This window comes from Pleurodeles waltl, chromosome 11 (genome assembly GCF_031143425.1).
Source record: "Pleurodeles waltl isolate 20211129_DDA chromosome 11, aPleWal1.hap1.20221129, whole genome shotgun sequence".
Taxonomy (NCBI): domain Eukaryota; kingdom Metazoa; phylum Chordata; class Amphibia; order Caudata; family Salamandridae; genus Pleurodeles; species Pleurodeles waltl.
The window spans coordinates 805,478,974-805,493,932 of record NC_090450.1 but is presented as its reverse complement, the minus strand read 5'-3'; the positions used below and the strand labels follow the sequence as shown (position 1 = coordinate 805,493,932).

General features: G+C 47.5%; 1 protein-coding gene across 2 annotated transcripts in view; it reads right to left on the bottom strand.

Annotated features, from left to right (window-relative positions):
- Positions 1 to 14,959, bottom strand: part of EWSR1 (EWS RNA binding protein 1) — a 376,243-nt gene that overhangs the window by 218,702 nt on the left and 142,582 nt on the right. The window lies entirely within an intron of this gene.

Genomic DNA, 14,959 nt, shown 5'->3' with positions numbered 1-14,959 from the left:
ATGTGAAGAACAAAATAGAGACCAAATGAAAAGTGTGACATACAACAGTGAAAACAATTGTTTGTAACCATTAAGAGAACCATAATGAGAGCTTTAAGTCAAGTGCTTTGAAAGAAGCACAGTGCTGACTGCTGAAAAGAGGCAGTCAATGCCCAACATTCTCCTAAACACATAAATGAAATCACATGAATAAAGGATAATCAAACCAACAATAATTGACAAACCAATCAGGTCTGGCCCTAGAAGCGGGTGCATTTGCTGTTTTAATTTTCAATTGCAAGAATATGCCCAAAAAAAAAAACAACAACAAAAAAAACCAAACAAACACCAAACCTCACTGCTGCCTTAGCAGCCATAGGCATGCAATCAAAATGTGAAATAAAAATATTAACATCATTTGGGAAGATTTTATATCTTTCAAGTTGAACTTAGTCTGCTTCAGAAGGAATTATTCACAATTTGTAAAGGAAAAATGAAGCACATGATCGGCACTCTGCGGTTTTACTACTTTAATCTAATTTTACTGAGGGGAAATTGTGTAGCAAGTTAACCCAGGGCAACTCTTAAACACATGGATGGTATCTGGCTTACAGGGAATCTTGAAGTCATCTACCTCCAGGAGAAGCCAGGAAGCAAGACAGAAGGACCAGAGAAGACAGCTGAACTTGTAAATGGTTTGTGTGTGCAGGGGGAGCCATGGTATATTGGCGTTAGGGTAAGAAAATGGGGTGCAATATTTTGTGTGGCTGTGCAAACTCACCGTGTAATACACTTACCAACCCTTTTAGGTTTTGTCGGTAAAACCCTCAGATCAACCCTGGGTAGCAAGGCTTACACAGAGGAACAAGTGTTAAGCATTTAAACAGCACCAAGAAATCAACAAGACAAGATCAGACACTAATTCATCAGAAGATATTGTATTTTTCTAGGCTTTTAGAACTAGAACGAAAAAGATACCCCCGAAGATTCCAGAATTAAAGATCTTAGATGCAAAAATAAATCAAAGCAACTTCACTCAACAGCGAACAAGTCTTGGCGAAGACAATGAAGTGCACCCAAACATTTTCAAAAAAAGCTTTGAAAATTGTCAATGCAGTCGGTTAAAATACTTGGGGGCAACAACCTCCAGCAGGAAGCTAGTCAGGGTGACCAACAAGGTCCTCCAGAACAGTTACTTTCACAGGAGCAGCAGCCCAAGGTACTTCATCCGCAATGCAATGGATTCCTGTGGAGTGGTCCTGATGCTAGGGATGAACAATGGTGAAGATAGCCTAAGGATGTGATGCGGTAGACAGGGGTCTTCCTAGAGGAATTCAGTCCACGAAGATGAGGGGGTCCTGGTTGCAAGTTTGAGGTCACCACTGGAATACCAAGGGCCCGCTATCACTCACAGACCACTCCTTCCTAGGTCACTAACTCTTCTTCGGAGGGTCCTAGCCACTCTCGGACAGCACTCCTTAGATTTAGTGAACTCTGGTGCAACTGTGCATCCGGACCTGGTCCTCTGAGCTGCACGGCGCAATGGTACCAGAACCCAATTGGCTTTTTTGCAGGACGGAGGAGACACCTCCAAGGCACGCAATACCTCATTGTTCTCCTTCAAGAGTTGCCGACACGTCTCTCCAAGAGATCAGAAAACTGTCTCAAGAAGCTGGCTCCATGTCTGCCTGGGAAGGCACAGGTGTTATGATGGCAAAGTTGCAGCATTAATGAAGCTGAACACTGTAACAAGTTACATTAATTTCCACTTGAGTTACAAGTCGCGCTTAATTTAACAGGTTGTTTGGTTTGCCTACTTTGGTCGCACCATTCAGGAGTTAGTATACTTCCGAGGTTTGCATTCACCAACTGGGCGCCCAAATCTTTCCACAGTAAAAACGGCAATTTGCGTGTTTTACTGTCAGGACATGAGAAGTACATGTCCTACCTGTGTTATATGTTACATCCTGCCTTTAGGGCTTGGCAAGACTGCCATAGGAGTGACTTGCACACATGGCCATTGAAGTGGTGGCTTTGCTATCACTTTCAATGACAAAGTCAGACTAGCAGTGCATGACTGCTGTACCAGTCTGCAGTGGATAACAGCAGGGCTTGTTTTACTTGGGATACCTCCAGGGTGGCACAATCAGAGCTAGAAGCCATGGGGTAGCTAAAACGCCCTGGGTACCATTTACTAAGGCCTTACAGGTAAGGTAGCCATTTCCAGTTGGGAACAGTCAATTCAAGATGCACTTTAGGGTCAGGACACTGGCACGGAGATCTGGTTAGCAGGCCACTGGGCACTCCGCTGAAAAACCAGCAGGATCAATTGAAAAACTAGGGGGTGCTTCCAGGGTTATGCAGCTTTATTTCTTCAGCCCTTGCATGAGCTGTGCAGCTACATAAATCATGTATTTTTTGGGGGGCAAGTGTGGTCTTGAGGATGCAGTTGGGCAGTGTATTGCCTCATTCTAGGTGGGAGAGGACTCTGGCTTGAACTGCATTTTAAAGCAAGTGTACGGAAATGCCTCCTTGGCATGGTTACCCCCTAACTTTTTTTGCCTTTGCTGATGCTAAGTTATGATTTGACACTCAAAAAATGCAACACCAGTGTACTGGGGCCCTGCTAACCAGGCCCCAGCATCAGTGTTCTTTCCCTAAACCGTACCTTTGTCTCCACAATTGGCACAACTCTGGCACTCAGGTAAGTCCCTTGTACCAAGGGATCTGATGCCAGGGAAGGTCTCTAAGGGCTGCAGCATGTCTTATGCCACCCTAGGGACCCCTCACTCAGCACAGACACTGCTTCACAGCTTGTGTGTGCTGGTGGGGAGAAAATGACTAAGTCGACATGGCACTCCCCCTCAGGGTGCCATGCCAACCTCACACTGCTTGTGGCATAGGTAAGTCACCCCTCTAGCAGGCCTTACAGCCCTAAGGCAGGGTGCCCTATACCACAGGTGAGGGCATATGTGCATGAGCACTATGCCCCTACAGTGTCTAAGCAAAACCTTAGACATTGTAAGTGCAGGGTAGCCATAAGAGTATATGGTCTGGGAGTTTGTCAAACACGAACTCCACAGTTCCATAACGGCTCCACTGAAAACTGGGAAGTTTGGTATCAAACTTCTCAGCACAGTAAATGCACACTGATGTTGTGTGCAATTTATTGTAAAATACACCCAGAGTGCATCTTAGAGATGCCCCCTGAAAACATACCCAACTTTCAGTGTAGGCGGACTAGTTTCTGCCAGCCTGCCACACACCAGACATGTTGCTGGCCACACGGGGAGAGTACCTTTGTCACACTGTGGTCAGGAACAAAGCCTGAAATGGGTGGAGCTGCTTCTCACCTCCCCCTGCAGGAACTGTAACACCTGGCGGTGAGCCTCAAAGGCTCACCCCTTGTGGTACAGCACCCCAGGGCATCCCAGCTAGTGGAGATGCCCGCCCTCCGGCCACTGCCCCCACTTTTGGCAGCAAGGCTGGAGGAGAGAATGAGAAAAACAAGGAGTCACCACCCACCAGTCAGGACAGCCCCTAAGGTGTCCTGAGCTGAGGTGACCCCTGCCTTGAGAAATCCTCCATCTTGAGTTTGGAGGATTCCCCCAATAGGATTAGGGATGTGCCCCCCCCCTCCCCACAGGGAGGAGGCACAAAGAGGGTGTAGCCACCCTCAAGGACAGTAGCCATTGGCTACTGCCCTCCCAGACCTAAACACACCCCTAAATTCTGCATTTAGGGGCTCCCCAGATCCCAGGAAATCAGATTCCTGCAACCTGAAGAAACAAGGAGGACTGCTGACCTACAAGCCTGCAGAGAAGGAGGAAGACGACAACTGCTTTGGCCCCCCAGCCCTACCGGCCTGTCTCCAACTTCGAAAACCTGCTCCAGCGATGCATCCGACAGGGACCAGCGACCTCTGAAGCCTCAGAGGACTGCCCTGGACTACAGGACCAAGAAACTCCTGTGAACAGAGGCCCTGTTCAAAACCAGCTACTTCTTTGCAACAAAGATGCAACTTCCAAGGACTTCACGTTTCCAGCCGTGCCTGCAGAGAGAATCCAGAGGCTCCCCCTGACCGCGACTGCCTGTAACAAAGGACCCTACATCTGGAACAAACACTGCACCCGCAGCCCCCAGAACCTGAAGGAACCGAACTTCAACGCAGGAGTGACCCCCAGGCGACCCTCCGCCTAGCCCAGGTGGTGGCTGTCCCAAGAAGCCCACCCCCCACTGTGCCTGCCTGCACCGTTAGAGTGACCCCCAGGTCCCTCCATTGTTTCCTACCTGATACCAGACGCCTGCTTTGCACACTGCACCCGGCCGCTCCTGTGCCGCTGAGGGTGTATTTTGTGTACCTACTTGTGTCGATCACAGTACCACAAAATAGAGCATTAGAATTATCTACATTTGCCACTATCTTACTGTAGGAAGTTGGCTCTGTATGTGCTATTTCAGAGTAAGGAATAGCATGCACAGAGTCCAAGGGTTCCCCTTAGAGGTAAGATAGTGGCAAAAGAGAATACTAATGCTCTAATTTGTGGTAGTGTGGTCGAGCAGTAGGCTTATCCAAGGAGTAGTGTTAAGCATTTGTTGTACATACACACAGGCAATAAATGAGGAACACACACTCAGAGACAAATCCAGCCAATAGGTTTTGTTATAGAAAAATATATTTTCTTAGTTTATTTTAAGAACCACAGGTTCAAATTCTACATGTAATATCTCATTTGAAAGGTATTGCAGGTAAGTACTTTAGGAACTTTGAATCATTTCATTAGCATGTATACTTTTGACATAAAACACAATAAGCTGTTTTAAAAGTGGACACTTAGTGCAATTTTCACAGTTCCTGGGGGAGGTACGTTTTTGTTAGTTTTATCAGGTAAGTAAATCACTTACAAGTCTCAGGTTTGGGTCCAAGGTAGCCCACCGTTGGGGGTTCAGAGCAACCCCAAAGTTATCACACCAGCAGCTCAGGGCCGGTCAGGAGCGAAGGTCAAAGAGGTGCCCAAAACACACAGGCTTCAATGGAGAGAAGGGGGTGCCCCGGTTCCAGTCTGCCAGCAGGTAAGTACCCGCATCTTCGGAGGGCAGACCAGGGGGGTTTTGTAGGGCCCCGGGGGACACAGGTCAGCCCAAAAAGTACACCCTCAGCAGCGCGGGGGCGGCCGGGTGCAGAGTGCAAACACGCGTCGGGTTTGTAATGGTTTTCAATGAGAGATCAAGGGATCTCTTCAGCGTTGTAGGCAGGCAAGGGGGGGGGGGCTCCTCGGGGTAGCCACCACCTGGGCAAGGGAGAGGGCCTCCTGGGGGTCACTCCTGCACAGGAGTTCCGTTTCTTTCGGTGCTGGGGGCTGTGGGTGCAGAGTCTTTTCCAGCCGTCGGGGAATGGAGTTCAGGCAGTCGCGGTCAGGGGGAGCCTCGGGATTCCCTCTGCAGGCGTCGCTGTGGGGGCTCAGGGGGGACAACTTTGGTTACTCACAGTCGTAGAGTCGCCGGAGGGTCCTCCCTGAAGCGTTGTTTCTCCACCAGTCGATCGGGGTCGCTGGGTGCAGTGTTGCAAGTCTCACGCTTCTTGCGGGGAGTTGCAGGGGTCTTTAAGTCTGCTCCTTGAAACAAAGTTGCAGTTCTTGTGGAGCAGTGCCGCAGTCCTCGGGAGTTTCTGGTCTTTCTTGAAGCAGGGCAGTCCTCAGAGGATTCAGAGGTCGCTGGTCCCTTGGAAAGCGTCGCTGGAGCAGGTTTCTTTTGGAAGGCAGGAGACAGGCCGGTAGGACTGGGGCCAAAGCAGTTGGTGTCTTCTGTTCTTCCTCTGCAGGGGTTTTTCAGCTCAGCAGTCTTCTTCAGGTAAGTTGCAGGAATCAAAATTCTTAGGTTCAGGGGAGCCCTTAAATACTAAATTTAAGGGCGTGTTTAGGTCTGGGGGGTTAGTAGCCAATGGCTACTAGCCCTGTGGGTGGGTACACCCTCTTTGTGCCTCCTCCCAAGGGGAGGGGATCACATTCCTATCCCTATTGGGGGAATTCTCCTTCTACAAGATGGAGGATTTCTAAAAGTCAGAGTCACCTCAGCTCAGGACACCTTAGGGGCTGTCCTGACTGGCCAGTGGGGGCTGTGTCCAGGGGGCGGGCATCTCCACTAGCTGGAGTGCCCTGGGGCATTGTAACACGAAGCTTGAGCCTTTGAAGCTCACTGCTAGGTGTTACAGTTCCTGCAGGGGGGAGGTGTGAAGCACCTCCACCCAGAGCAGGCTTTGTTTCTGTCCTCAGAGAGCACAAAGGCTCTCACCGCATGAGGTCAGACACTCGTCTCTCAGCAGCAGGCTGGCACAGACCAGTCAGTCCTGCACTGAACAATTGGGTAAAATACAGGGGGTATCTCTAAGATGCCCTCTGTGTGCATTTTTTAATAAATCCAACACTGGCATCAGTGTGGGTTTATTATTCTGAGAAGTTTGATACCAAACTTCCCAGTATTCAGTGTAGCCATTATGGAGCTGTGGAGTTCGTTTTTGACAGACTCCCAGCCCATATACTCTTATGGCTACCCTGCACTTACAATGTCTAAGGTTTTGCTTAGACACTGTAGGGGCATAGTGCTCATGCACATATGAGCTCACCTGTGGTATAGTGCACCCTGCCTTAGGGCTGTAAGGCCTACTACAGGGGTGACTTATCTATACTGCATAGGCAGTGTGAGGTTGGCATGGCACCCTGAGGAGAGTGCCATGTCGACTTACTCGTTTTGTTCTCATCAGCACACACAAGCTGGCAAGCAGTGTGTCTGTGCTGAGTGAGGGGTCCCCAGGGTGGCATAAGATATGCTGCAGCCCTTAGAGACCTTCCCTGGCATCAGGGCCCTTGGTACCAGGGGTACCAGTTACAAGAAACTTACCTGGATGCCAGGGTGTGCCAATTGTGGAATCAAAATGAAAATGTCACTTACCCAGTGTACATCTGTTCGTGGCATCAGTCGCTGAGATTCACATGGTATGCATGAGCTCGCCATCTGGTGTTGGGTCGGAGTGTTACAAGTTGTTTTTCTTCGAAGAAGTGTTTTCGAGTCACGGGACCGAGTGACTCCACCTTCTGTGCTCATTGCGCATGGGCGTCGACTCCATCTTCGATTGTTTTCCCCGCAGAGGGTGAGGTAGGAGTTGTACTATAGTAATAGTGCCCGCGCAATGAAAAATGTAAGTATGTACCTATTAAAGGATTAAGTAATATATATACAAATGTACAAAATTGAAGGTAACTTCTGAACTGCTACAGGCTTCCGGGGAGGTGGGTGGGTCCATGTGAATCTCAGCGACTGATGCCACGAACAGATGTACACTGGGTAAGTGACATTTTCAGTTCGATGGCATCTGTCGCTGTAGATACACATGGTATGCATAGACTAGTAAGCAGTTAGTTCCCCATAAGCGGTGGTTTAGCCTGTAGGAGTAGAAGTTGTCTGAAATAGAGTTCTTAATACAGCTTGACCTACTGTAGCTTGTTGTGCGGATAGCACATCTATACAGTAGTGTTTGGTGAATGTGTGAGGCGTAGACCAAGTGGCTGCCTTACATATTTCTTGCATTGGGATGTTTCCTAAAAAGGCCATTGAAGCACCTTTTTTCCTTGTTGAATGTGCCCTGGGAGTAATGGGCAGTTGTCTTTTTGCTTTAAGGTAGCAGATTTGGATGCATTTAACTATCCATCTGGCTATACCTTGTTTTGATATTGGGTTACCTGCATGAGGTTTTTGGAATGCAATAAATAGCTGTTTAGTTTTTCTGATGTTCTTCGTTCTGTCAATGTAGTACATTAATGCTCTTTTGACATCTAATGTATGTAGTGCTCTTTCAGCCACAGAATCTGGCTGTGGGAAGAATACTGGTAATTCTACCGTTTGATTTAGATGGAATGGAGAAATAACTTTTGGTAAAAATTTTGGATTAGGTCGTAGGACGACCTTATTTTTATGTATTTGTATAAAAGGCTCTTGTGTTGTGAACGCTTGAATTTCACTTACTCTTCTTAGAGATGTAATGGCGATGAGAAAGGCAACTTTCCAGGTGAGGAATTGTATTCCGCAAGAGTGCATGGGTTCGAAGGGTGGGCCCATGAGTCTTGTTAGAACCACGTTTAGGTTCCATGAAGGAACAGGTGGTGTTCTTGGTGGTATAATTCTTTTAAGCCCTTCTATGAATGCTTTGATAACTGGTATCCTATACAAGGAAGTTGAATATGTAGTTTGCAGGTATGCAGATATTGCTGCAAGGTGTATTTTAATAGAAGAGAAGGCTAGCTTTGCTTTTTGTAAATGGAGCAAGTAATTTACTATATGTTTTGGAGTTGCCTCTAGTGGTTGTATCTGATTATGATGGCAGTACCAAACAAATCTTTTCCACTTACTTGCGTAGCAGTGTCTAGTGGATGGCCTTCTGGCCTGCTTTATGACTTCCATACACTCTTGGCTAAGTTGTAAGTGTCCGAATTCTAGGATTTCAGGAGCCAGATTGCTAGATTCAGCGATGCTGGGTCCGGGTGTCTGATCTGTTGGTTGTGTTGCGTTAACAGATCTGGTTTGTTGGGCAGTTTGATGTGTGGTACTACAGACAGATCTAGCAGTGTTGTGTACCAGGGTTGTCTTGCCCACGTTGGTGCTATTAAAATGAGTTTGAGTTTGTTTTGACTCAATTTGTTTACTAGGTAAGGAAGGAGAGGGAGAGGAGGAAAAGCGTAAGCAAATATTCCTGACCAGTTCATCCATAGGGCATTGCCTTGGGATTGCTTGTGTGGGTATCTGGACGCGAAGTTTTGGCATTTTGCGTTCTCTTTTGTTGCAAATAAGTCTATTTGTGGTGTTCCCCAGAGTGTGAAGTAGGTGTTCAGAATTTGTGGGTGGATTTCCCATTCGTGGACTTGCTGGTGATCTCGAGAGAGATTGTCTGCCAGCTGATTCTGGATCCCCGGAATAAACTGTGCTATTAGACCAATTTGATGGTGGATTGCCCACTTCCATATTTTTTGAGCTAACAAGCTTAACTGCGTTGAATGTGTTCCTCCTTGTTTGTTTAGATAATACATCGTTGTCATGTTGTCTGTTTTGACAAGGATGTATTTGTGGGTTATGATTGGTTGGAAAGCTTTTAGTGCTTGAAAAACTGCTAATAATTCTAGATGATTTATATGCAGTTTTGTTTGATGTATGTTCCATTGTCCTCTTATGTTGTGTTGATTGAGATGTGCTCCCCACCCTGTCATGGAAGCATCTGTTGTTATTACGTACTGTGGCACTGGGTCTTGGAAAGGCCGCCCTATGTTTAAATTTATACTGTTCCACCATAGAAGCAATAGGTAAGTTTGGCGGTCTAGCAACACCAGATCTAGAAGGTGACCCTGTGCTTGAGACCACTGTGAGGCTAGGCACTGTTGTAAGGGCCTCATGTGCAGTCTTGCGTTTGGGACAATGGCTATGCATGAGGACATCATGCCTAGGAGCTGTAGTATTGTTCTTGCTTGTATTGTTTGGTTTGGAGACATGTGTTGAATGACCCTGTTGAAATTGTGGATCCTTTGTGGAGTTGGCGTTGCTACTCCTTTTGTCGTGTCTATTATGGCTCCTAGATATTGCTGTACTTTGCTTGGCAGAATGTTTGATTTTGCAAAGTTGACGGTGAACCCTAAATTGTAGAGGGTTTGTATGACTTGATTTGTGTGGTTTGAGCATTGTGTGAGCGAACTGGTTTTGATTAGCCAGTCGTCTAGATACGGGAACACATGTATTTGCTGCCTTCTGATGTGTGCAGCGACTACTGCTAGGCACTTTGTGAATACTCTTGGAGCGGTTGTTAAACCAAAAGGCAATACTTTGAATTGGTAATGTATTCCTTTGAATACAAACCTTAGATATTTCCTGTGTGATTGATGGATTGGTATATGGAAATATGCGTCCTTGAGGTCTAGGGTTGTCATGTAGTCGTGTTTTCTGAGCAATGGTAACACTTCTTGTAGTGTGACCATGTGAAAGTGGTCTGATTTGATGAATGTGTTTACTACCCTGAGGTCTAGAATTGGTCTCAGTGTTTCGTCCTTTTTTGGTATCAAGAAGTACAGTGAATAAACTCCTGTGTTTATTTGTGTGCTTGGTACTAATTCTATTGCATTTTTTTGCAGTAGTGCTTGAACTTCTATCTCTAGAAGTTGTGAATGGTATTTTGATAAATTTTGTGATTTTGGTGGTATGTCTGGAGGGAATTGCATGAATTCTATGCAATAACCATGTTGGATAATTGCTAGGACCCATGTATCTGTAGTTATTTTGTCCCATGCTTCGTAATATTGATGTATCCTCCCCCCCACTGGTGTTGTGTGGGAGGGGTGAGTGACGTGTGAGTCACTGCTTGTTGGTAGTGGTTTTGGGGCTTTGAAATCTTCCTCTATTCCTAGGAAATTGCCCCCCTCTATACTGGCCCCGAAAACCTCCCCTGTATTGTCCCTGGTAGGTGGGCGGTGCGGACTGTGAGGTGCTAGCTTGTGTGGCCTGACCCCGAAACCCTCCTCTAAAAGGTGTTTTGCGGAAGGTGTTATAAGATCCTCTGCTCTGCGGGGAGTAGAGTGCGCCCATGGCCTTGGCAGTGTCAGTGTCCTTTTTGAGCTTTTCTATAGCTGTGTCGACCTCCGGACCGAACAGAAGTTTCTCGTTTACTGGCATGTTAAGCACTGCCTGCTGAATTTCTGGCTTGAATCCAGACGTTCTGAGCCATGCGTGCCTACGGATGGTAACCGACGTATTAATGGTTCTTGCGGCCGTGTCTGCTGCATCCATGGAGGAGCGTATTTGATTGTTGGAAATGTTTTGACCCTCCTCAACAACCTGTTTTGCTCTTTTTTGCAGATCTTTTGGGAGATGTTCAATGAGATGCTGCATCTCATCCCAGTGGGCTCTGTCGTATCGCGCTAGCAGCGCTTGTGAATTTGCGATGCGCCACTGGTTTGCTGCTTGGACAGCAACCCTCTTCCCGGCTGCATCGAACTTCCTACTTTCTTTATCTGGGGGAGGTGCATCCCCAGAAGTGTGTGAGTTTGCCCGTTTTCTGGCAGCCCCTACCACCACAGAGTCTGGTGGCAGCTGAGAGGTGATGAAGACAGGGTCCGTAGGAGGCGCCTTATACTTTTTGTCCACCCTAGGCGTCACTGCCCTACTTTTAACTGGCTCCTTGAAAATGTCCTTTGCATGGCGTAGCATGCCTGGGAGCATCGGCAGGCTTTGGTAGGAGCTGTGGGTTGAGGAGAGGGTGTTAAATAAAAAATCATCCTCTACTTGTTCCGAGTGTAGTTCCACATTATGGAATAGAGCTGCTCTAGCCACCACTTGTGAGTAGGCTGTGCTGTCTTCCGGTGGTGATGGCCTAGTTGGGTATGTGTCTGGGCTGTTATCAGACACTGGTGCGTCGTACAAGTCCCACGCATCCTGATCTTGGTCGTCGTGGCTCATGGCGGTGTGAGCTGGCGAATGTGATGGGGTGTAAGTTGGCGAAGCCGGAGTTACAGGTGGAGGCGAGGGAGGAGGTGTTACCTTTTGTGTTGTTTGTTGCTGAGGAGTAAACTGAAGCGTTCTCTTTCGTTTGACAGGTGGAAGGGTACTGATCTTCCCAGTCCCCTGCTGAATAAAGATACGCTTTTGCGTGTGATCCACGTCAGTGGATTGCAGTTCTTGTTCAAATCTATGTTTCTTCATTTGAGAAGACATAGAATGCTCTTCGGTATAGGAGCCGGAAACAGGGTCTGGTGTCGCTTTTTTCGGCTCCGAAAGCCCTGTCGATTGTTTTTTCGGCTCCGAGGTAACCTTCCTCTTTTTCTGTGCCGAAAATTCTTGGCCTCTATGGTCTTCGGCGCCACTGTCTCGGCGTCGATCGGTGTCGACACCGAACTCTCGGTGTCGATGCTTCTGTTTAGCACTCTCTCGGTCCCGAGGAGGCTGCGTGCCGGTGTCTCGACCGAAGTCGGACGATCTCGACACTGAATGGGCCTTTTTCGGTGCCGATTGTTGGTCACCGAGAATTTGGGTGGAGCCATGGCCGGTTGGCAGTGGCGTCCCCTGGGCCTTCTTTCCTTTTTTAAGGTTTGATCTCGACGTCTTACTCACAGTTCTTGTAGAGTGTAGCTCGTCGGAGTCTGAATCCTGGATGGAAAAGGATTCCTCCTGTTCTTCTTCTGTCTCGAACTGTCGACGCTCTTTTGGCGTGGACGCCATCTGCAGTCTTCTCGCTCGACGGTCGCGCAGAGTTTTTCGGGACCGGAACGCCCGACAGGCCTCGCAGGATTCTTCACTGTGCTCGGGTGACAGGCACAGATTACAGACCGAGTGCAGGTCCGTATAAGGATATTTGTTGTGGCATTCGGGGCAGAATCGAAACGGGGTCCGATCCATCGGCGTTGTCCTCCACGCGGTCGGGCCGACTAGGCCCCGACGGGGTGCCGAAATCTACCCCGAAGGGCACCGAAGCGCTTCGATGTTCAACGCGTCGTCGTATGTGTCTATCTCTAACCGGATCGCAACGATACCGTCGAAAATCTTCCGTCTTCAGCTATCTTTCCGTTCCGAAACTCGGAGCGACATGAACACGTCCGAACCCGATGGCGGAAAGAAAACAATCGAAGATGGAGTCGACGCCCATGCGCAATGAGCACAGAAGGTGGAGTCACTCGGTCCCGTGACTCGAAAACACTTCTTCGAAGAAAAACAACTTGTAACACTCCGACCCAACACCAGATGGCGAGCTCATGCATACCATGTGTATCTACAGCGACAGATGCCATCGAACCTACATTTTAGGTGAAAGAACACTGGTGCTGGGGCCTGGTTAGCAGGGTCCCAGCACACTTCTCAGTCAAGTCAGCATCAGTATCAGGCAAAAAGTGGGGGGTAACTGCAACAGGGAGCCATTTCTTTACACTTACCTCTAAGGGGAACCCTTGGACTCTGTATATACGATTTCAAAGTAAGAAATAGTGTGCACAGAGACAACTTCCTACAGCAAGCAAGAAAAAAAATTCTATTTTTTTCAGAAGCAAGAGTTTAAATCAGGATGTTTTGGTTTTCTTGGCAATATGCTCGAGTGAGGGGATGGATTGGAAAGTGAGGGATTTGGCTTGTTTTAAAAGTTAGAGTATGATGTCCATTAAATTTAAGCTGGAGAGCCATTACTGAGGAAGAATTCAGCCTTCGTGGGGCTAGCATCAATAAGTTTGTTGATATCTAGGTTTGAAAATTGAGGCAGGCTTGGAGTCTGTTATTGTCGGGTGTTGCCTGCATACAAATGGATCTAGATGTTGCCATTTGCAAGGATGGTTCAAGTGTTCTGTATAAAATGCTGAACATTATGGGTGACATGGAGTCCATCGGGAAACTCTACAGGTGAAGGCGAGAGTCAAAGATCCAATAGTTCTTCTCTAAACAAGTTGCTGTCAGTTTGTGAGGTAGACTTTAAACCACTATAGAGATGTGGTAGGTGAGCCCATGCAAACTTTCAGGGTGTTGATGAATGAGTGTGCATGTGTGTGTGTGTGTGTTGCTCCTCCTGCAGAGGTACCCTTTTCCCCTGCACTCCAGGATGTCCTTCTGTGCTTTTCCACACCCACTGCTTAAGGTTGCCATCTCACTAGTTGCTGGGGCTTTTGGGGTAGGCACGTTGGCATTGTGTTCTTATGAGTCGGTGAACAGGTCCTCTATTGGAGGATGCAAAAAAATTAGAAGTACCACTTCATGAATGGGAGAAGGACTACTATTTTCAAGTTTCCTGATGCATTCTGCAGATGTCGCCATTATGATTTTCCACGTCTGGGAGATGTTCTACCACCAACTGTATTTGAGGCTGTAACTCCAACAGCCAAATCAAATTGGAAAATCTTGGACAGTTGGGGAGAGGGCACCCTTGCCTTTGATCAGAATGTCATCCCTCCAAATCAGTATCACTGAGCTAACTGTACCGTGATGAGGTTTTGTAGCAATGCAGCAGTTTTAAACGCACTGCAGGTTTCCACATGCTGCTGAAACCATTGTGTGTGTGTGTGTCGGGGGGGGGGGGGTGGGGGGGGGGGTGGGGGGATGTTGTGAAGTGCTCCAACACCTTGCCCTGGTAAGAGGCGTTATAAAACAAAAAATACATGAGAGAGGGGGCTATGGAGAGACAACAGGCACTGTCAGAGGGTGACGGTAAAGGAATCCTTTAAGAGCTCCAAAAAATATTGCCATATCCTGGTGCAATTTAAGGCCATCATTTACTATGCTTTAAAAACTAATACAATTGAAAATACAATGAGCAAGCATTTGCAATGCAATCGGTCTCAGTTTGCGAGAGTTAAAGCAACTAGTGTTATAAACTCCTAACCGGACTTTTCTTGCCACATAAACTTGAAAATCAAAAGTAAAGAAGTTTCACATAAGCGAGCCGATTCACAGCGCCACAGCTGCCATGAGCATCAGCGATAACTAAAGACACAAAAGAAAAAAGAAGTTTGTTCTCAGTCAAACTTATCGGCAAAAGTGCAATTAGCCATGCAACATGGTACAAGGGTATAGCCAAGGGGGTAACTAAACTGCCCAAGGAGGGACAAAGGTAAACCCTTTACCAATGTCATTAAAAGGATTTTTGAAGGGCAAGCCCATGAACAAGTGATAGTGATGGGCGTGAGGTGGGTGTTAAAAGCCCAGATACATACCAACACGTCGCTGCTAAGCTCAACCTAAAAATGTGTTGTAGAATGGGGGGGGGGGGGGGGGGACGGGGGGGGTGTAGTAGTCAGGCTCGCTCATCATGCACTCTATTTGGGGGGTTGGATGGGGAGCTGCTCTGTAGGAAGCCGGCTCTTTATATAGTGGACCAAATCGAGGTGTACTGAAGAGTCCAAGCACATCTCACAGGAATTACAGAGGCACAAATGACACCCCAAATGCTCTCTTTTGTGGTAGTGTGGGCGAGCAGTTA